Below are 7,769 nucleotides of genomic sequence, written 5' to 3'. Positions count from 1 at the left end.
AGTGGCCATCTAGCTCAGAAGCAACAAAGCTCACATGGAAGAAACACACCAGCCTGTATAATGGACTTTACGATGCTCTCTGCCTGGGTAGGAAGGCTAATCACACCCCTGGACCATGATCAGAGGGAATTAACTGGAGGCTTAATCCTCATGGGGTTCCTGTGAATGAAGTTAAGGCTTCCATTATCATCTACAGCCTTCTGAAAAGTGGATGTTCAGAATATAAACTCTGATATTATTCCCTCCTTTCATTTGGATTATATTATTTGCAATCTTTGGATTATACATGCTAGTGTGTTTCTTGCAGGTGAACTTAGCTAATGCTTCACTTAGCTAGTTTAAATTTTAATGATTTCTCTTTTTTTCTTCCTCCTTTCTTCTTTCTTCTCTATTTTTTTATACCAGTCTCTTTTTGCTAGGCAGCTGTTGTTTAATTCAGCTATGTGTGCAAATAATTAGATTCTACTACTATTAGGTTGAAATATCTGTTTTACATTTCATTATATTCCCATTTGGACTAAGACATAGAAAAATTAAATGTCTGAAAAGCACCTGTCAGTATTTGTCACTATCGGCAATTATTCTTATTTTCAAATAGTGGCAATGATTTAATGACTGAAAATACAGATTTTAAACCAAATAAATGTTAAGATAGCCACTTAGGTTACTCCTGGTGGTGTTAGCCTGCTAGTGGAAATGTGAGCAGCTAAAAACCACCCACCTAATATCAGATTTATCGACTTAATCTGGACTGTCCAGGGATGTTTGCTCAATATACAATTACTCTTTGATATAAACCCCTCTCTTATACATATATGAGTGTCTCTGGATTTGTTTCTCTAGTTAACCTGGCTTCACACAAATATCAAATAGCATTTATTGTGAATTCAATATATGCTCACTGTTCTATATATTTTACTTAATACAATATCTCAATAATAAAAAAACACTTATTTATCCCCTTCTTAATATCATATCATGAGTAAATGGTGAGACTACATTTCAAGCCTTGTATTTCACACACCCTGAACTAAGTAATTTCTAATATTCAAGCAGACCTGAGATTGTCTTCTCTGGACTTAGTATATTATTATAAAATAAAGTTTGAAAAAACAAACAAAAAATAAAATAAAATAAAGTTTGAGAAAAATATACATAGCAGTATGCTAGGTTCAATAATTCCTTAATAGTTAAATGTAGCATAATGTGCTGACCAGCCTCTGACTCATTGCCACTGAATCAATTCTGACTCGTAGTGACTTTTCAGCACAGGGTAGAATTACTCCTGTGGGCTTCTGAGGCCATAAGTCTGATATTAGGTCCTAAGTCCAATATTACTCCATACATTACTATTTAGACACATCCAAGCACACATAATGATGCCAAATACAGGAAGACCACAGGGTGGTAGGTAAAAAGTTTTGTGGATCCAATGATGATGGAAGCATCTCAGCACTGGCACGGGTTTCCTTGTTGCTCCTCCAGCTCTCCAAGTGTGCTCTTCAACAGGAAGGAGAAGGCAGAGAGAATGTGCTCTCACAGGTCTCAGCAGTACTCCACGTGGCTTGGCAAGAGGAATATGGGGCAAAAAGAGAAAGGAAATTCCCAGAATGCTCATGAGAAGGTCACGCCAACAGAGGCATCATCAGTCTGTGACCTGATTGACAGGCTGGAATTCACCCCATTCACTCTTAATACCTTCCTGTTGGCATTAGATTATTTAATTACAACAATAGTATTATAAATTGAATAAGAAGTTACCAAAGGTTATAGATTTGGATTAAAAATAGAGACCAAAGGTGTGAATGGTCAACTTGGACCCCATACATTTCTAAAATTGCTTCTAAATATTTGGCAATTGACTAATTATTATTTTCATTTTTTGTGGTTAAATAGATCTTGTATTAAAATATTGAATGCTAACAACTGCTACAAGGAGTAATATTTAGGTAATATACCGTACTTATGAGAAAATGCACATTATTGCTAATTTAAAATTTGTCATTTTTCATTCTAGGTTGTTTTAAATTTCTGTCTTTCTGAAGCTACTACTTTCAATGGGAGTGTAAGGAAAATCCTAACAGGGAATTTTAACTATTGGAGAATAACCCAACACAATCCCTCACCCCATGTACTTCTTCATTTGGGGAACACACCCATCCCCTGACCCCCCTTCCTTCCTTAATAATGATCACATCTGCAATAGACACCCTGCCTATTCCTCTTCTATGGCTTTGTTCATGCAGATAAAGTATAAAAGCTACACCACCTATCATTCAGGACCCAGATCTGCTGGAACACGGGTGACGCTGGGTCACTGGCTAATACATTTTGCCACTCTAAAACTCTACAAGAGTGTCACCTGCTCATTCCCGAGTCACAGTTTTAATGTTGTATTTTGATGCATTGGCTGTTGGGAGAGGTGAATATGTGGCAGCTGGAGACCTGGACTCCAGGAAGAGAAAGGCACCACCGCCACTCAAATGGATTTCCCATCCCTCTGAGCCTGCCGGTGGCTCAGTGTCACCCCACCAGACTCAAACACAGATCTTTATGAGGCCTGGCATGTTGTCTGGATAAGGTAAAAACCGGGGTCCTGTATCACCTTAGTCAGACTCATCCAGTTGGGACAGAATAAAGGACTGATCACCCCTAGGCAAGGATTACAAGTGACTCCAGATATGGACCTCCAAAGGGTGGAGTGGGGCGAGGGCACTGTTTAAACTTTGAGTGCCTGATGGATTGGTTGTGTGTGTGCATGTGTAACTAAGAGCTACTTGTGGCAGTCTGGTCTGTACTGATCCACGGTGAGGAAACACCAAGCCACGGAGTCTAATTGTGTCCTCACCTGCAATACTTTGGTCATGTCATTCAGCATAACAGAGACACACTTTCCCTGTGAAGGCTGACCAGATATGGAGTTAGTATGGATGCTCCTTAGCTAGGACGAACCTAAAGTTCTCAAGAGGAATGAGGTCAGGTGGATGTCGGTGTGCCCTCACTCAGGGGCACCCTCTTCCCTTGTCTGTCACCACCGTACAAGGGTTCCACATACACCATGGGTACTCACCAGTCACAGCCCCCAATGTTAGACTGCTTGATCAAATGTATTGACAAAATCTCTCAGGACTGTGGCATAAAACTGAAACTAGGATGACTTAAAGCTGTGCCAGGTCAAATGGCCATCCTTTGGAGTTGGTGAGCCCCTGGAGGGAACTGTCAATTACCTTCAAGTCCAGGCAGTTTAGAATGTGGTCACAGAAGTCCTGGCCACCCTAATCAGTTCCCCTATATAGATTCTTGGGTAAATGTAGCCCATTCTTTGCCTCCATGGGCCTGGTATTGTTGTACTAAGCAGGGACAGAGTCTGATTTTTGTCTATCCCAAGAAAAGCCAAACATGGCAGGAACCAAACTGCTCCTGAGGAGGAGTCCTTCCCATCACCCTACAGTTCTCCACAGCCGGCGGCATCAGATGAACACCCAGACAGGCCGCCACCCTCAGTTTCCCCAGCACCCCCATAGCCAACTCTGCTGAGCTAACCCCCTGCTTCCACTAACCCAGCTGTTTCCAGTCCAGTTGCAAGCCATCTTTGCTTCTCCACTGAGTCCAGCCCTCCGCCTCAACCTGCTGGTTCAAATCCCGGTGCACGAAACCCAGCCACCCATGACTGTGCAACTGGATGGGACTATAGTGCCCCAAAGTCCACCTTTTATTACTTGCCCTTTAGCACCACTGACCTTCTCAACTGGAGCAATAAAACTCCCCCTTATACAGAGAAACCCCAGACCATGGTTGCATTAGTGGATTAATTGAGATGACTCTCACCAAATCCTCATCGCCCTCTTTAATACTGATTAGTGTATCACCCTAGAGACTCAAAAGTACCTATGCACACTTGATCCCCAGGGTCCTTTGATCCCAAGTTTTCCCAGGCACCTGGCCCAAGTAGTCCACAAGTTTCTCTACATTTCTGACTGTCCTATCCCCTCCTGGGTTGAGATCTCCTGTCAAAACTGAGGGCAAGAATCACCATTATGCCAGAGGACCCTATTCAGCCGTCCCTGATCAACCAAAAGGACCTGGACATGACCCTTACCGTGCCCTGAGAAGAGGCGTAAAACTCCACTCAAACCACCCAACCAGGCATGTGAACCCAGAAGAGCTCCTCACCGTCTTTCCCAATGTTGAGGCTGAGAACAATGTTGAGTTCATCTCCAAGACTTGCAGTCAACCAGGTGCTGGTTGGGGTTGAACATAAGCCTGAAGCTTAGCCCATCAGGATCCGACAGTGTCATATCTCCAGAGAGGCTTGTGTGGGAATTAGTCACTGAGAGGCTGGAATACTTCAAAAATACCAGTCTACCTGGAACACACCCCTCCTACCTGTAAAGAAACCTGGGTGGGTTGGGGGGTAGGTGGGGATGGGGGCCACCTCGTGTAAGACCTACAGGCCCTCAACAGCACGGCAGACACCCTGCACCCTATGGTCCCTAACCCATACACACTGTTGAGCCTCCTCCCACAGAAGGCACCTGGTTTAACTGTGGACATGAAAGACACCTTCTGCCTAAGACTAGTGTTAGCCAGTCTTTGTCTTTGAATGCAAGGACCCAAGGAGCTAAGAGCCAACTGACTTTGACCTGCATAACTAAAGGGTACACAACTCGACCAACTGTTCAAAGGGGCCTGAAAATCCTTGGCCAGCTTCCATGGAGACAAGATAATCTGCTTACTCCTCTAGTACATGGATAAATTGCTCCTGTGAGACCAGGGAAGCCTGTTGGAGGGGGACACTAAATTCCACAGGACTCCTCAGGATTCACATTATCATAGGAAAAAAGGCACAAATATGTCAGCACCATGTTTGACACCTGGGGTTTCACCTTGCAGAGGGCTGTCTCATTGGGACCCAAGAGAAAACAGGTCACCTACTCCATTCCTACGCCTTCCACCAGAAAGGAGTTGCAAGTGTTTCTGGGTGCTTTAGGATTTTGCCACATCTGATACCAAGCTGTGCACAAAAAGCAAAGCCTCTGTATGTGGCCCTGATTGGACCAGACAGCACCCCTTTCAAGGTCAAGATCAAGCCTTCACTCACATAAAATTGGCTTTCGCCGAGGCCCCTGCCCGAGGTCTGCAGGGCATTCAGGGAGACTTCACTGGCATGACCAAAGCTGAAGTGTACAGTAACCTACTGGTAATAGTCTAGTTTTTCTCCAGATGGGCAGAGGCAAAGGCCTGAGAGGTAACCCAACATCTCCTCCATGAAATTGTCCCCTGGTATGGAATGCCTCTGACTATAGGAAATGACAATAGACCTTCATTTATAACCCAGGTGGCCCACCAACTCACCCCCGTCTTGGCAATAAAGTGGAACTTACATGCAGCGGACTGGGAAAGTAGAGCACATGAACTGGACCCTGAAGCAAATAATGGGAACGTTTTGTCAGGAAACTGCGCTCAAATGGCCCAAGGCCCTCCCTTTTGCTCCCCTCTAGGCTCCGTACACCCCAGGACTCAGTGGGTACTCTCCTTTTGAAATAATGTTGGGAAGACTCCCTGCCTTAGTAAGACAATTCAGGGGGACCCGACTGCCCTCGGGCTGCAAGGCCTCAGTGATGGGCTCCAAGTCCTAGGAACTGCCCTCAAACAACAACGACAACAAACCATCCACCATGCCATGCAGGATAGGTGTCAGGTGCCATTGGGAACCTGGTCCACCCCTTTCAGCCCAGTGACTCGCTGTGGATTAAAATCTAGAAGCAGAACCCTTCAAGCTGGCATGGACAACCCCCATACCATAATACAGGTAACTCCGACTGCTATTACGGTTACAGGATATGTTAATGCTCCATGGATCTAACACATCTGAGTCAAAAAGTTCATGCCCAGCTGCCCCTAGGTGGACTTCCAGCAGGACTCCTTCGAACCCACTCCAACTGGCCCCGAGACAAGAGTAGCCTGCTGGAAAAGACCCCAGCCCTGCCCTAGTCACAGTACAAGAAGCTGACTAGTCCACACACTCAGGAGCCTGAGGAAGCAGGAAGCCTTAAAGCTGAGACCCTCATGAACTAACTGTCAACTCTGGAGCCCGGCTTCAGGAGTCCTTGCTTTTGTATTTGCCATAGGACTCGCCACAGCCACCCCTGAAGAACAGTCCATCTCTCAGCGGGTGCTCCTAGGGAACGTTTATATTTTTCTTTGACCCTGTTTGGATCTTTAATCTGCTTGTAGTCCATAAAGCTCCGCACCCGGTCCTTAAAGTACTGTCTCGACGGACCGTGTTGTCCTGAGTTTGATGCCTGCCTGGTACTCAACCATGGAGATTTTGACAGCCCAAGGCAGCTACCCACCTCCTCTTTCTTTACGTGCCCACACACCCTCACACCCTCTTTGTGTGCCCACACACGGAAACTGAGAAGTGGAAAAGGGACAGTGTATTAGTGCACCCAGATGGCCTTGCAGTTCACTGGCTAGACATCTCCTGGACCACTGCTGGGCAGGGCTGGACATCTGATTCTGGCTGTCAGGGAATAAAAGACTAGCTCTATGTGGTTAGGGGACAATGACTTCCCAACTGTGAACTGCAATATTAAAGCAGCTCCCTCGGCACCCTGGGTACTGCCGAGCTTACGCCGACCAAGAGGAGGACCTCAAAGTGATGCCCCTAAGTAGTGAAGACTGTGGCCATCAAAAGGTAGAAGATGTAAGGAAAATCCTAAAAGGGAATTTTAACCACTGACAAAAGAAACCCACAGCACTGCCTTACCCCATGCAGTTCCTCCCTCCTGGAAAGCATGCTTTCCAAGAGCCCCCTCCCCCATTTCCTCCTTTATGAATGGCCATGTATGCTCCAGAAATTCCTCTCTGCTTGTATGACCATGCTCACGCAGATGCAGTATAAAAGCTATGCTCACCTGCCATTCGGGGCCCAGATCTTCCAGAACACGAGTTCCTCTGGGTCACCGGCTAATAAAAATACCCTTTCTAGTTCCCCAAGAGTGCTGCCTGGTCATTCCTGAGTCACGGTTTTGCTGTTACAAAAGTGCCCAGATATGAAACCTGATTTGTAAGCTAACTCATTTAAAGGGTGCAGAAACTCATTTAAATCATACTAATTATTGATTAAGCTTATTCTGAAAGAGTATTCAAGGAGGTTTCTTTAGTAACAAGAAAATAATAGTGTAAAATCCAACTAGTAGCAAAATACAAGAGATAAGCAGTATAAAATTAAATTCCACTGAGCAATAAATAAGGGTCCTTGGTAGTTTTGTGGGTTACTTGTTGGGGTACTAACTACAAGTCAGCAGTTTGAACCTTCCAGCTACTCTGTGGGGGAAAAATGGAACTTTCTACTCCCCAAAAGATTTACACCTTCAGAAACCCGCACGGGCAGTTCTACCTGGTTCTATAGGGTCGCTGAGTTGAAATCAACTCAATGGCCGCAACTTTGGTTTCAGTTTGGTGCAATAAAGAGCTAACATGCTTGTCCTCTAAGCAAGACGCTGGAGATCTGAGTCCAGCCCAAAGCACCTAGCAAGCTACCTTAAAAACTCAGCCCTGGTAAGCCCTGCGGAGCACAGTTGTACTCTGGCACACATGGGCTTGTTGTCATAGGTTGAGTGGCCAGATGACATTTGGTAGTGCAATAAATATAAGTATCAGCACATGAAGGAAACTACAGAAAGCTAGGAGATCCGAAACCAGCCAAGTGTGGATAACAAAAGCAACCCCGGCAGGTGTTGCTAGGGAACATTTCAATTCAA

Source organism: Echinops telfairi, unplaced genomic scaffold, assembly GCF_000313985.2.
Source record: "Echinops telfairi isolate 266 unplaced genomic scaffold, ASM31398v2 ScPeMD7_7424;HRSCAF=8462, whole genome shotgun sequence".
NCBI classification, from domain to species: domain Eukaryota; kingdom Metazoa; phylum Chordata; class Mammalia; order Afrosoricida; family Tenrecidae; genus Echinops; species Echinops telfairi.
The sequence above is the reverse complement of the archived record's forward strand: the minus strand, read 5'-3'. Positions refer to the sequence as shown.